General features: G+C 34.2%; 1 pseudogene; it reads left to right on the forward strand.

The window, feature by feature from the left end:
* The first annotated feature begins 3,224 nt into the window (after window positions 1-3,224).
* The window catches only part of LOC149413733 (paired box protein Pax-6-like), a 149,315-nt pseudogene continuing 137,371 nt past the window's right edge, over window positions 3,225-15,168 (forward strand).

The raw sequence follows: 15,168 nt of genomic DNA on the forward strand, positions 1-15,168 counted from the left end.
CACAGCATCCCCAAAGATGACATTGGCCCTGAGGGAAATTATATGCCTCTTGCGTGGAACCAATGTTAAAAAAAACTACTTTTTTACTTATTAGTAGGTAAGAAGGCACCTACACCTACCTTTAATTTATAATCTGTTTATAATTTTATTTATATCTTTATAAACTATGTTATGTAACAAAATAAAAGAAAATCATCATTGTACCATTGGTAATACTTGATAATATTAATATTTGATCTGTCTTGACTGGTGATACATCTAATTTATATATATCTAGTGTGTAATTTGTATTCTGTTTAATGTTTAGTGAAAGCGCATTGTTTATTAGCTTTGTTCAAAGTATCCAAAATTCCTTTGGGTAAATGTTGTTTTAGCGAAGGGAATAAGTAAGAAATTACGCCTAGAAAATACTATATCCAAATCTAGTATCATTAGCAGTTTGTACAGTTAAATTTTAAAATAAAACCCACTTTGGTTGTCATAGTTAGGCTGGCCGCATACATACGTTTTTCGTATTCGATTTCCGAATTCGTTTTCCGTATTCGGACATCCGAATGCACGGAATCAGTAGAAAATACATTAACTGCCGCACACGTTCGTTTTAGTTCCGAACGGAACAAATTCCTTACGCACGTTCCGAATGCGAGCCGGCGCGTTCGGAGAAAACGAATGGAAAAAACCTAATGACGTCATGTAGAACGCAGCTATTGCATACAGTTTGTTTGTGCCGACGCAAACGTACGGAACTTTCCGTTCGTAATACAGTGTTGCCAACGGATCTTGACCTAATATCGCCGTTTCTCATACATAAGGTAGCGTAAAGTAGCCGAATTTGCTGTTAGGTGGGACATGTTTAAAATTGATGTTTTTACGTGAAAATAAAAATTTCGTGGGGGGGGGGGCTAGAGAATTTCAAAAAAATAAAATTTGTCCCCAGAAAATAAAAAAAAATTCATGGGGAGGGTGGCTAGAGAATTTCGGGACATGTTTAAAATTGATGTTTTTGAAGTAGCTTAATTGGCGACCAGTCGCCTTTTAGATTTTTTCGGCGCCGATTCTCGCTCTGAGTAGCCTAAATGGCGATATATCGCCCTTGTTGGCAACACTGGTACTGACGTTTATACATTCCGAATGAAGAAAAACGAACGTTTGCGCTAGTCTCACGGAATTCCGAATACGGAAAACGAATTCGAAAATCGAATACGGAAAACGTATGTATGCGGCCAGCCTTATTTTCACTTAAATACCTACATGAAATACTATGCTGAAGATTTTTTCTCTCATGTAGCGATTTATTTTCTGATTATTCGATTCCTTTCCTGGCGATAATAATTATTCGTTTTCTATAAAAGTTTTCTTGCATTCAGTTTCAGACATCCCTTCGACTGTTTAAATTTTTTCCGATTTTATTGGTCTCTTCCTCATCCGAAGCGATTAATTTTCTTTAGGTTGTCAGCACATCTCAACTGTACAAGATCGGTTTTCATTTTCAACCTATATATGATACTGTTATGTATGTGTTCGGTGTGTTCTAAATGTATTAATATTTTGTTCGGTGTGGTCTCAATGTATGAATATTGTGTTCGGTGTGGTCTCAATGTGTGAATATTGTGTTCGGTGTGGTCTCAATGTGTGAATATTGTGTTCGGTGTGGTCTCAATGTGTGAATATTGTGTTCGGTGTGGTCTCAATGTGTGAATATTGTGTTCGGTGTGGTCTCAATGTGTGAATATTGCGACGGAAATGTCCCCTAACATTGTGTAACTCCTAACTAACTCTTTCATAGGATTATGTATTCATTTATTTAATGGATTATAGTATACATTTATTTAATGATGTTGCTAACATAAATATCTATATAACAATGTAATTACAAAATAAACATCAATGATTATGTCAGATATGTTTTAAAAATTAAGTATATTTCAATGGCATTGATGTTATTATATATTTTAACGGCTTGGTAAGTAAGAGATTTCTCGGTGCTTGATTTTTCCTTGTTTAATACACCTATTTGAATTAGATCTCTTTCAATTTTGTTTTCGGTTATGACTGAATGCATATATTTGAAGCGGAAAATAACCCATTTTCCGACATCCGGTCGAGCTGAAACGCTGTAGATAGTCTCGTTGTTAATGATAATGCATTTTATCAACATTTTATTGACAATCACGTACACACATGCAGACCTATCAGCATTTCTCTGAAATCAGAGGAAATTCCGGCAGTTAATGTCAATACGACATATGTGACCTAGAACTCCTAGCCGGTCGGCATTTGGCGTAGTTGAGATGTTGACTCAAGTTCCTGTGTAGGAAGGTTCAATCTCAGTCAAACCAAAAAAATCTTAAAGACTGTGTTAATTTTACGTATAAAATTTAAAAACAAAACATTCAAACATATAGTTTCACCGACATACAATTTAGCTCCTTCAACGTGTCTCTTATCCTATGTTGAGCTTATGTACATATTATTCAGACTAAGTTTAGAGATGATGGTCGATCTAAATTTGCTCCTCTAAATTTCGTTTGATTTTGTGTATTTGTGCCTACCCACACATCCATTTGAAGAACATGTAAGGAAAACTTTAAACTGATATGTTGTAAATATATATATTTTTAAATGTTACATGCTTATTCTCACGTCAGTATTTTTGAAATTTCACGCGCCTACGTCATAAATAAACAATATAAAAATAGACTGAAATTCGATAACATTTTTATTGCAAATCGATACAACCGACGGGGTCAGAACAAACTGCTCAGAGCAGATATAACCCAATACAGTCGCCTATATAGCGCGTTAAATAACCCGTGAAGCAAGTCCTGAAGGGAGAAGTCTGTAAGGGTTGTTCTAGGCTTCTACCTTCTTCCACTAGAAGCCGTATTCCTTCCTGGTCTGGCCTCCCTTTGCAGGCTTATCTCCTTGCCTCAGTCGGGCAGGTCATCAATCTAAAGTGGTGACCCTAGCTTTTCTCTTAAGCATTTTGATTTTCAATTTTTTTTAAGGGTTGAAAAGCTTTTTGTAAATGTTTGTTTTGCCGGAAATTTTTTAATCAAAGTAATAAAAAAGTATGTTAACAACCAATTTAAGTAGGTACCTAACTCGTATCTATGAAAATATATTAGGTTTAAATCATTTATCAATATTATATTATGATAGATAATGTCCTGCTATTGCCTAAAAAAATTGAGCTAATTACTCTAATATTGAGTAGTTATAGAATGAGTGAGTTTTTATATAATTTTATATTTTTGTAACTTTATGTTATATTATATATCCTTTGCCTGAGTAGGTTTTTGGAATTTTATGTATCTATTTGTATAAGAACTGATTTTGTAAGAATCCAGTATAAATAAACTAAGATGCTACATTAATACCCACCTAAATGAAAATTTTATTCAAGAGATGGTATTTCAATCCACTCTTAAAAATTTATTTCATATATTTTTTAAACTTTTACGGTCGGTAACGTATTTATATAAATAAATACCATTTTTAGTTTATAATATAAAGTCTCAACTAAGCCGCGATCTAAAATGAACTTTAGTTGAAGATTCGTTTTAATATTTTCTACTTTGTAATCGTAAAAAGCCCTTAAAGTGGTTTTTACCCATGTTACTATAAAAATTTGCAAAGTATTTTTATTATCAACAAACCGTTATACCGTTATATCGCATGGTAGAAAGAACGAATAGAACGCCAAAAAAAGATGCACTTTCAAGTTTTATTCACATTCATTCTCCATCTCGTACAAATATACCTACTATTCCTCTGTTATGCCGAATTTTGACACATTGTCTGACTCTAGCAAGTATTTGATGAACTTAATCGTGGTAGGTCTCTTTTGTGCGTCTCCGACATCTTTTTCTATTCAAAAGAGCATCATAGTATATTTTTTCCATATTATTTGTTATATATTTTTTACATGTTGGTAAAAATCACCTGGTTTTCATCTTTGTATCTATTTTAAAGTTTCTTGACCGACTCATCATCTAAATAACTACCTTGTAGAATCTGAAATTGGATTGAAAATGTATAGTTTAGATAATAATAATAATAATAATAATAATAATAATAATAAGTGTTTTATTATCTTTTTTTGTGTAACAAATAGATATCATGATATCCTCACTGGGATCTCCCGTGCTGAGATACTGGTTTTGGGTCGATAATTAGAAATTTTTGGAGTTGTCCTCGAAATGCGTAGTAGGAAACTTATTGAAATTGTGAATGATACCATATTATAAGGCTTTTCGTTTTACAATCAGCCATTCTTTAGTGTACTATTATTTACAGGTATTTTCTTGGTAGATATATACCTACAAATCCAATATCTTCTAGGTAGGTACCTATTACATAACTGCAAAGATATCCATTAGATATTTAGATTTGTTGAATGCTTATTAATCAACTTCTTATAATTTGAAACCTTATAAGGTCGACTAATCGACATGTATATTACATTTTTTTTCTTTTTTTTATAAAAGATTACACATTTAAATACATTATTTAAGAAATGTTTGGACTGCCCAACTAGGAGGATTCCCGTTTTAGGACAGTCAAATTAGGATGAGTATTAACATTTTGATAAGTTGTTTGATAAGTATAGTATTAAAATAATAATGTAATAATAGTTATATGTACTTTTAACTGGTGCCTTACCCTACTTACATATTTTTTATAAATATGAATAACAAAGAGAAGAAATAGAATAAAATAAAATATCTAATTAAACATAAGATTAACTACTGCTTGGGTAGCATTCTAATTTAAAAGTACTGGGTAGGTACATATATACACAAAATGATAAAGATTATAACATAAAGGTATCTTTTACATGTTTTTTTGTTGTTGGAGTTTTTGTTGTTGTTGTTGTTTTTGGTTTGTGTTTGTTTTCATTTTTTGTGTAGTAAAAGTTCACTCTCCTTTCTACCTAATTGATGAAACCAATTAGTGGTCAATTTATGAAGAATAGCTGTGTTTTCCTTTTTCCAAGCATCAGGCATGAAATTGTATAGTTTTGGACCTAAGAATGAGAAGTGTCTTATATTATTATATTATTGCTGATCTTACGTTTAGCAATCGTTCAAATGACACATTCTCATTTACGTACTTTGGTCACTTCTAGATCTCAGCAATGAATGTTATAATTTTGTTTGACGTATCCTAAATATTGCTTCGGAGATCAATACGACCATTATTATAATAATAATTAAATTCTTATAGGTAAGTTTAATAGATAATATAAGAAATAAGGGTAAGGTGCAAAATACAAGAAAAATTGTAAATTGCAAGCAGTGATGCACGAAGAAAACTTACTGATAAAAAATATTGATAAATAAGCTAGTGAAATTATTCTTATACCTGTTGAAAACTGGACTGCAGGCCTTTTACAAATGGATTGACAGATTTCCTGAAAAAAGTATCTATGAAACACGAACGTTTTATGAGGAATACGTGTTCATTTAAATTATATTTTCGCATTTCGGCGCTATATTTATTAGAATAAGCGCAATTGCAAGAACACGTTCTCCAAAATATTCTAAACTTTCTGTTTTTTTTTTGGATATTGCGTGCCATAACGTTTTTAACAAGATTTTAATAAATCAACAGTACCTACTCAGTTTCTCCATGTGGCAACAAGACCTCCTAGATCACAAGGCCGGGTCATTGAATCAAATCAGCCTCCTAACATATATGAAAACCTCCAAAAAATGACTCTTTAAAAAACTAATAGAGTTTCCTTTTTGAATCTCTCCTCACTGACGCATAATATGTATACTTATATTTATTTTAAATATCCAGGAGTAATGTAGGTACTTTGTTACACTTTGTGATGTCATTGCATATAATTTATTGTTTATGGTGTATTTACGCGGTTTATATTAAATACATAAATGTTTCGACAGGTAGGACAAACCTCCAAAAACATTATTTATCACAGGCTACAAAATAGAATAATCTATATTTGATGACGCTCTTTAGAAAGTTATAAGGAACATAGAGACCTTAGCATTCCAAATTTTTTCTACAGGCGGTCTCACAGCAGCTAAGCTGCAAGGAGTGGAATCCGAACATGCCCAGAAGAAAGTGTGTTGGATATAGCCACAGATGGTAGCCCCACCCCCTTATTTAGAGAAATCCAAAAAAAAATTGAACTCCCGCTTCATAAGGATTCCAAACATCCGATCTTATCTCCAGCCTAATGCAGACTAATAGGGAAGTACAATATTCTTAGAATACATATGAATATCCCGAAATACTCCTCTTGTTCATTTTTAATGCAAACATTCATACCCCATTGACATGACCACGAAATGCAAGTTTACTTTCATATACAATTGCAAAATCTCTTATAGTAAAAACACACTAATCCGAATACGTGCAGTATTTTGCATGGTGCCCACAATAAGAAGAACTCAGACGCGGAAACAAGCACATTATTGTGGACCAAATCACCATACTGCCAACTTTATCTCTCCCACTAAAGATTTTGGCCTCAACAAACTGCATCCGTACAGTCGCTGTGCGATGATGCAAATGATGATGATGTAAAAAGGTCTATAAATTGTGTAAATTAGAAAAATAAAAACTATTGATCGTCGCAACAGAATTTTCCCTCCACCAGTTTCCTAGCACATCTGTTCTAAGTCAAGTGACTTCATCATTTCAGCATCTCTCTTTGACCTCTACCATAAAAAGACAAAGACAAAGAAAGCCGTCAACTTGCTAAATAACCTCAGATTTCCACTTCTTCCTCCTACTAACTCTGCTCCAAGATAAAAGAAAAAGCTATCCATTGGCTAAATAATCTTAGGATCCCACTTTGACTGCCATCAACTCTCACCCAACAAACGAAGAAGAAGACAAATAACATCAGCAGCGCACTAAGATAGGGCCGGCCCTTAAGGGCGCTGTGTTACCAGCGCCTTGGCTCCCTGGCTCCTTTGTAATTTTGTAAGTTGGCGCCCGGATCGGACTGCTCCAAATGTGGCCTGCAAAGGACAACCCTGGACTTAGACCTCCACTATATTTGCACCGACAAAATACAAAACTAAATAATCCCAAGATTCCACTTTGACCTCCGCCAACTCTCCTCCACCATACGACGAAGAAGAATGAATTAATTGAACTTGTTTAACTTGTGTTTTTAATTCCAGCTAAACTGTGCACCCCGATGCTCCCCACGCAGCAGCTGGGAGGGCTGAGCCCGTGGCCCCCCGACGCGGGGCTGATGGACCGCATGGACGACCTGGCGCACAAAGGTAGCGTGGGCGGGTCGCTAGGGAGCTCCCTGGGCGGGGGAGGCTCCCTGCTGAGGATAGAGTGCGTGGAGCTGGCACACCCTTGCTGCGGTGAGCCCTCTGCTGTCAAACTCGGTTACAATACGTCTCTGGAAAAATTGACTAAGAAACATTAAATTTCAGGCCTTTAAAGCAACTGTCCCTTTTGTTGGTTCTACAGCATTCTCCTCTTCGGAGATTGTCTGATGCCTCTCAGAATAAAAATCAGGTACTTTTGGTTTGAATTTATGACAAAATACACTTTCATACTCTGGGCTGCAAGTGTGGAGGAGTTAAATTTAGAAAAAAATCTTCTTATATGTGACTTTTGTTACGGCTACCTTCACTTCGAAGGCTTACGAATGCCACTCTGAATAACGATAGGATTCTTTAAAGCGGATTAATGCTCATGCACATTCCCCCTTGCAATAATCGTGATCATCCTGGACTTTAATGATCATTTATTTATTTTTCCAAGAAGGGGGTTAAAAATTACAGAATGTGTTTTTTTATAAATTGCCAGTTGAAGTTTTGTCGTCTGTTGTCTTTACAGTTAAATGATGAAATCAGATTGGGTTGTATTAATTTTCATCCCTCGAATTTCCGGGTTTTGTGCCATTCGTACGATCTTAATTCAGCTGTTAACTTTTGCACGAAACCTCATGTAGTTTCTCGCTATTACGTCTAGTTAATACTTATCGAAATCAATCATGTGCATCCTCTTTGAAAAGTTCATTTTATTAGATTAAACAGGTGAGCTTTTTGTTCCACTTTCGGATTCAATTTGGCCAAATGCAACACGTAGTTTTTTTTAAACCTTAACTAAATTCCACAGTCTAGGTACTCTTTTTAGAATTTACCTAATAAAAAGCCCACAGTTTCACGAGTTATATTTAGTCGTTCGCACAGCATAAACAGTTTGTAACTAAACTAAAGCATAAATTGTTTTTTCAATATCTTTCAGAGACATATTTGAACCTTGATTGAAACCAGTTTGACGTTAATTGTATGATACTCAATTCAGACAGAATAACTTGTGATAAATCGATGTTGTAAAAATTGATTTCAATTTAGAGTTGAAATTTGCATGTTGCCTTCACCTGCACATTTCAGAAAAGAACAGATGATTGTCAAGTTTGTAAAGGCCCTCGTGAAAAATTAAAGTACATTACTTTTAAAAAGGTTCGGTCTGAACTGAGTACGTGTCGAGCAAAAACGTCTTGGAGGTGCCTACCGTAGCAAGTTGTTTAAAATCACTTCATGCATGTAATTGTACTGTATTATATAATATATCCAAAACTGAATTCATACTTATTCATATAATATTGTAACACTCGGGTAAATAACACACATATCGCACACTGGGTGTAATACCGCAGTAAGACGTTTAAACTGATACAATTTCTATATCAAACAAATCTATTTAGAATGTTCTTTGTGATTGAAAAAAATGTTCGTAAATTTTAGCTAACTACAGATAATTCATCATCCTTATCACCTCTCTCACTGCCTCTTCGACAAATGTTCCACTTGTTTCCGACCTGAATAATTTTTCTTCAATCATCAGAGCTTTTTATCCTGCTCAAATCTCTTCCAGGCAGTCGTTCCACGTCATCCTCGTTCAGCTCCGGCTATATTTGTTACTATAGGATATAGGTAATGAATTTCAGTGTCATTTCATTGCTATTCTTTCCACGTGGTCAGCCTATAGTTTAGGAACTTACATATTATTACCTACATAATCTTTAATAATGGTTTAATCACTGAAAAAGTTTAAATTTTCGACACCATCAAATACACGTAAAATTCAGTTGTTTTATATAGACATCAGAAAATATAGTTTGTTGCACTTTCTACGATTCTACCCCCAGTGTGCGATTGAAATATTATTATTATTTAATAAATTAATTTCAATTCATTCTTGCTATTATCAAAAACTTCATTTCTTTTACCTGTCATGAAACTCTGAAATCCGGTCAATGTTTTCACGCCCAATAAGTTCCTCGGGGCATAAAAATAGGCCTGAAAATGAGAAATATCTCGCGTATAATATTTGATTTGTCGAAAGATAAAAAGCCCGGAGAGGCGGTCTTTTAGTTTCAAAGAAATAATAATTTCAAACTGCCGAGAGATAAAGGCCGCAAAGTTCCCTTTTATGGCCTTTTACGGGCGAAATTAAAAACTTTAGGTTTAATACCTACCGACTAGTAAACGCGATATGGAACGGAAGTTCAAACATGAAATGTTTAAGGCTTTTAAGGATTTAGTATCCACCCTCCGCCGCTGGGCTGTTTGGGGGTGGCTGGGGGTGGCTGAGGTTGGCTGTGGCGGGTTGGGTCGAATGGGTGGATAGGGTGAAGCGAGTGGGGTTTGCTCCTCCCACCGGTGGGACTGGCGCTTCGAGTTTAACTTCTGTAATGTAATTTCAGACGCCGCAAATAAACACAATTATTATTATGTTAGATTACCTATCTTATATCAACGGGTAAAGTTTTGATACTGAGATGATAGCAGAATGAATTAAAACCCTTAACTAATATCAGAAAATATCATTACTATAATTTTATTCTTGTAAGATAATTTAAAACATTTTGGGTTTATTGTTTGCGTGTTTACTTTGAAGAACTCAAGCAGATATAGTTATATTAATTTATATACGGGATTACATAATCCTGGTTACTTTAAAATGTAAGACGTGAACAATAAATTTAAATAAACAACAATTATCATTATTTATATCAGACGGTTTTATTTGTACGTTCTAATTGGTGCGGATACATGTGATAACTGTTTCGCCTAACTTCCGATAATCTTGAAATGGACATAATGACCAACTGGCTTCCTTCCAACTGTCTTTTGATAGTGGCCAACTGCCTTCGGTAGGCGAAACAGCTGTCACAGGTAAGTTACGTGAAACCATATTACGAGTATTTAATCTATGATTTACTTATAAGTACCAATATTTGCACAATAGTAATCAGTATCCATACATCTAAAAAAATTATAAAAATTTTAATTACAAAAAATAGTTACAATATATTACTGAATATTCTCTGCATTTAGTAAAATATTGTAGGTCCATGAACCGAGCTAAAAATAATATTTAAAAACTGCTCACATAATAATCTTTGTTTTGTGACAGTAACATATTGTTTTAATTGCAATTCTGTGACTTCTACGTGATATATTTTGGACCTTTCCATTTTTCCTTGCGATACACAAAAAATAGCTAGATCACAATATTAAATGCAAAAAATGAGACTTTTTTATTTATTAACTTTCAAAAATACATTTTTTTACAACTAAGTCCATTAACTTAATTGCTAATTTAGATTGTTTTACAAAAAAAGGCGTAAATGAGAAGAAAATTAAAGTAATTAATTATCCCGGAGTTCCTACAATGTTCCCTTGTTGCATTTTTTTGTGTTAAAAAGTCTTAAGAAGTTTGTAACATTTTAAGAGGGGAATTTTAAGGACACTCTCAATTCTCATTCATTAACTTCATTAGCAAATTATGGCAATAAAATCCTTTAAAAATTTGTTTTGCAAACCATGGCATATCTAAGTAATTCGAATTTGTGTACTTAATATAGGCATACAGGGTGACTGGTATTTGATATGAAACATTTAATTGACATTATATATATGTATTATTTTTTTTTCTAAAAAAGAAAGACAAACATTCCCGTGTTACGAATAACCTTACAATATTTGAAAATCTCCTACTACCACCACAGTAAGCTAAAAATATTGCTTGTGTTGTGATGGAGGACTTAGCCATCCGAGGAATTGAACACACTACGCCTGGGTGGGACACAAACGCGATGTCAACTCGGCCACCGACCGGTCAAACGTGCTACGGGTGGTTTATGTAGTTATTTATTTGCGTTAACTCAACGCATATGGCCTTGAGTAAGGTAATGTTCCTCGGGGCCTATATTATCTCTGGGAATGCTGTGGTCAGGATTTTTCAAATAAAGGATGGAGAGGTTGTCATGGGAATGAAAATATATGGAGTGTGGGTTGCAATTTCAACCGACGTCTCCCGATCCGGCCTGCCACGCAACTGGTGGACAGACGCATCCGCCACCATGACCTAGACAAAACTCACTCCGTGAACACGGGAACCCTTGCTAAGTCACCAAACGTAGCGAGCTACTTGGGGTGACGTATGGCAGAAGTATTAGTTATCCAATGAATGGATTTCAAAAGTAATTACCGTTTTCACTTTCTTTGTTGAAAATTTACATTAGCTTTTGTGTATTTTTATATTTCGCATCAATTACCAGTCATTCCGTACAAAATTTAAAATGAATGTCAACAATATATTTTAATTTTTTTTATTGTTACCATTATGTTATTTTATGTAACGCGCAAGATGGAATGATTTTTACTAAATTATAAATGGTTTCTATGTTTTTGTATCCATGGTTACAATATACTTAATTGTTTCGTTAATTTATTATTTATAGGCTAATTAGAAGTAAGATTGTTTAATTTTCATACATGCAATATGTAGTGAGATTGTGTGACTTGAATGAAATGTGAAATTTTTCAAAATTGAACACGAAAGGGGAAATCAAAATTAAAAATGCAGGTACTTACTTAGAATTTATTATGTAGGTAATTTATTTATTTCTTTGTGTAGGTACCTAAATAGTAACTTGTGAAATATTAGGTCTATTGATATGTACAAGTGTTTTACAAGTTATTTTTATGATTTAAGTTTAATATTATTATTACTGGTATTGTTGGTAAGTGCTAGCATCGCAGTTTTGATTACTAAATGGTGCTTATTTATTTTGTGTAAAAAATTGCAATGTATGGTTAATATTTTAGAATAGGTAATAGGTAGATACTTGATGGCCTCCGTTTTGAGGAGTAAGACTTTTATTTTTTTTTATCGAAGGAAGCAAACACATTGTGATGTGACATTATATATCAAATGAAAAATACACTTTGTAAAACACCACTTTTATTTTGAATTAATATTAACAGCCAACCAGGTTTCGCTTAGCTCAAGCTTCATCAAGGCTTATTATATCAACTAAAGTTATTTTCATACAGACACATATATATAGAAGAAAATAAAATCCGTTCTAGCACTAGTAAGGTGTCTTAAAATGACATTTAGAGCAGGCACTTGGAATGGATAAAAATATTTCTAGAAAATTAACACTTTTTTTAGCAAATTAATGGTGTACCTTAGATGGTGCCATTTAAACTTATTTAGTAATGCAAATGTCTGTTTCACATGCATAAAGCAAAAAAATAAATATTTCACAATTTCTTTCTAATGATCGTCTAACGTTCTCATGCATAATAATAATGTCTACATCAGAATAGAAGTATTGCAACTCTGCTCTGATTTTTTTAATATGTTTTTCTTTTCTTTGGGGAAATTAAATCTTAACAGTAAGTTCCTCACACAATAAATTTTCCAAATGATAATATTAATTAATCACTTTAACCCTTAGAATATGCGTAATATTTTGTAAATATCTCAAAGCCAAATATAATATTGAAAATTATATCTTAAATAATTGACAGACATCTACAATGTCAACGTTTTACTTAGGAATTTTCATGAATAGTACTGAAATGCGTTAAAAACTTCTAAAACCAGGTCTACACACTGCACGTTGCAGTGCACCTGAAGGTAGTCATGATTTCACTGAACTGCTATTGTAGTTGGTCGGATCCTAAAGGTTAAACGTCATTGGAAGCTATCCACTGCTTTCCTCCCAGGTATAAGTAAAATATGGTTACTCTTTCAGGTCTCTAGCAAGGACTTTAAATTCTGACTTATAAACGTCATGCAAATAGAAATAGGAGATGAGTTATTTAGTAAATAAGTCATCTCAGTGTGGTTTTACTGGCCAAGTAGTTTGATAATCACCTTGAACGCCAACACAGCTGTAACAATAATAAAAACTAAATACTTGCAGGACATTTAATAATTTAATAAAAGAACTAGCTGTTAAGAATATGAAGGGCAATAATTTTCAGCTTGCAACATTTTGAGTCTGTGCTAAGGGGTGATTTTAAATTTCAGATTGAAAGTTATTTATTTAATTTAAAAATCAACCAAAAATCTAACAATATGTGACAAGACGAATGTGTATCGACTATAAGTACAAACATTTTCAAGTTCAAGTAAATAAATAAAAAATTAAAAGATGTCCTGGTCACGTAAGAATCTCAAGGTGACCCGAAACATCATGAGTTAGTTTAAGATAGTCTTTTGCCACCATTGCCTCCGGCCTCCGTAGTCGAGGGGTAAGGCTCTCGACTAGCAAGCTGGAGGTCGCGTGTTCCAATTAAATTTTATTTGACTAATTTATGTTATTTCACAAAATACTCATTAAAAATAACAGAAAGTATATTTGCGGCACGTTGCAGAGAGGAAGATACTCTCAGTATCGCCCTGGTGTAAGACCACCATTCAGAATTAAAATGTTGCTTGAAATGGCATTATCCGTGTTTAGTGACCACATCTGAATAGTCAGGTAGTCCTTTACCTTCCTCTTCCCTATCTCCTTCCCCTCCCCAACTACCTTCAGCGTCACAACATACCCAAATTGGAGATGCCATAGTCTCACTGGCCCCAGATGGTTGGGAGCAGTTGGGACTGTTTTGTAGACCTACATTTAAAAAAGATTACAAAACGTGCAATTGAAAATAATGGATGCAGTGACGCGGAGGATTCGTAGCCCATGTTTTACAGCATTAACATATCATGTAGATTTTTAGAGTAGGAACTTATGTTGTATCAGAAGTGACTTATGAAACAAATAATCCATAATACGATATTTTATTAAATGTGTAGTTATTTGAGTAATTTAGTTAGTTAGAGTGATTTCCCCTTACGTGTCCACTATTGAAAGGTCGCCTGGGGTCACTAGGTGGGTGGAAGTGGTGGGTGGTGTGCCCCTTGCGACCAGTGGGAGTGACCGCGGCGTGTGTTGGTTGGTGTTGGCAGGTCACAGCGGGGTTAACCAACTGGGCGGGGTGTTTGTAGGGGGGAGGCCGCTGCCCGACTCGACCCGGCAGAAGATAGTCGAGCTGGCGCACTCGGGGGCAAGGCCGTGCGACATCTCACGAATCCTGCAGGTGTCCAATGGCTGCGTCAGCAAGATCTTGGGGAGGTGAGTTAAACTTCGTTGCCACTTTTTCAAAAATCTCTCTCTTTTATGTGTCCTTTAATTTCTCTATTTATGTTTTCTTCAAAAATACAATTTTTTGTGTGACCCTCTAAATTATCTCTTCTTCCTTAAAAAATGTCACTATGCATGTGTCCATCAAAACTGTCTTTTTTTATGTGACCTTCAAAAATGATTTTTTTTGTGTTCTTTTAAAGTATCTCCTTCTATGTGTCCAGCAAAGACGTCTTTTTTTAAATATCTTCCAAAAATTTCCATTTCATGTATAGACTTTAAAACTTATGTGTTTATGTTTTCTTTAAAACATTTTTGTACCCATCAAAGGTTCTATATTTATGTCTTTCCCAAATGTTTTCCAAATTTTATTTATATCCTTAAAAAGTCTGTATTTTACGTGTTATTCAAAATGTCCCTTTTTTGCATGTAGCGATCCTTCAAAACTGTTTTTACTGTTAAATAAATTGATGTCAATTTATGAAATATGTCGGGGACACCCAGAAAAAGTCGGTAAGGCAAAATACTGTAGCAGCGATTTATGAATGTGAATGAAGCATGAATGGTAAGAAGAGTTGAGTTAAATTGTATAGATACACTATCCATATCTTCCAAACTGGTCGAGTATGATTCAAACTTCCTAAAATAAATCATCCAGTTTCATCTATACCAATACAATATAAGATAAGATTTAAATTTCTATAAGAAACAAGATACGGGTCCAA

The sequence above is a fragment of the Hesperophylax consimilis genome, chromosome 21, assembly GCF_061612785.1.
Source record: "Hesperophylax consimilis isolate HC1 chromosome 21, BYU_Hcon_1.0, whole genome shotgun sequence".
In the NCBI taxonomy this organism is placed as follows: Eukaryota; Metazoa; Arthropoda; class Insecta; order Trichoptera; family Limnephilidae; genus Hesperophylax; species Hesperophylax consimilis.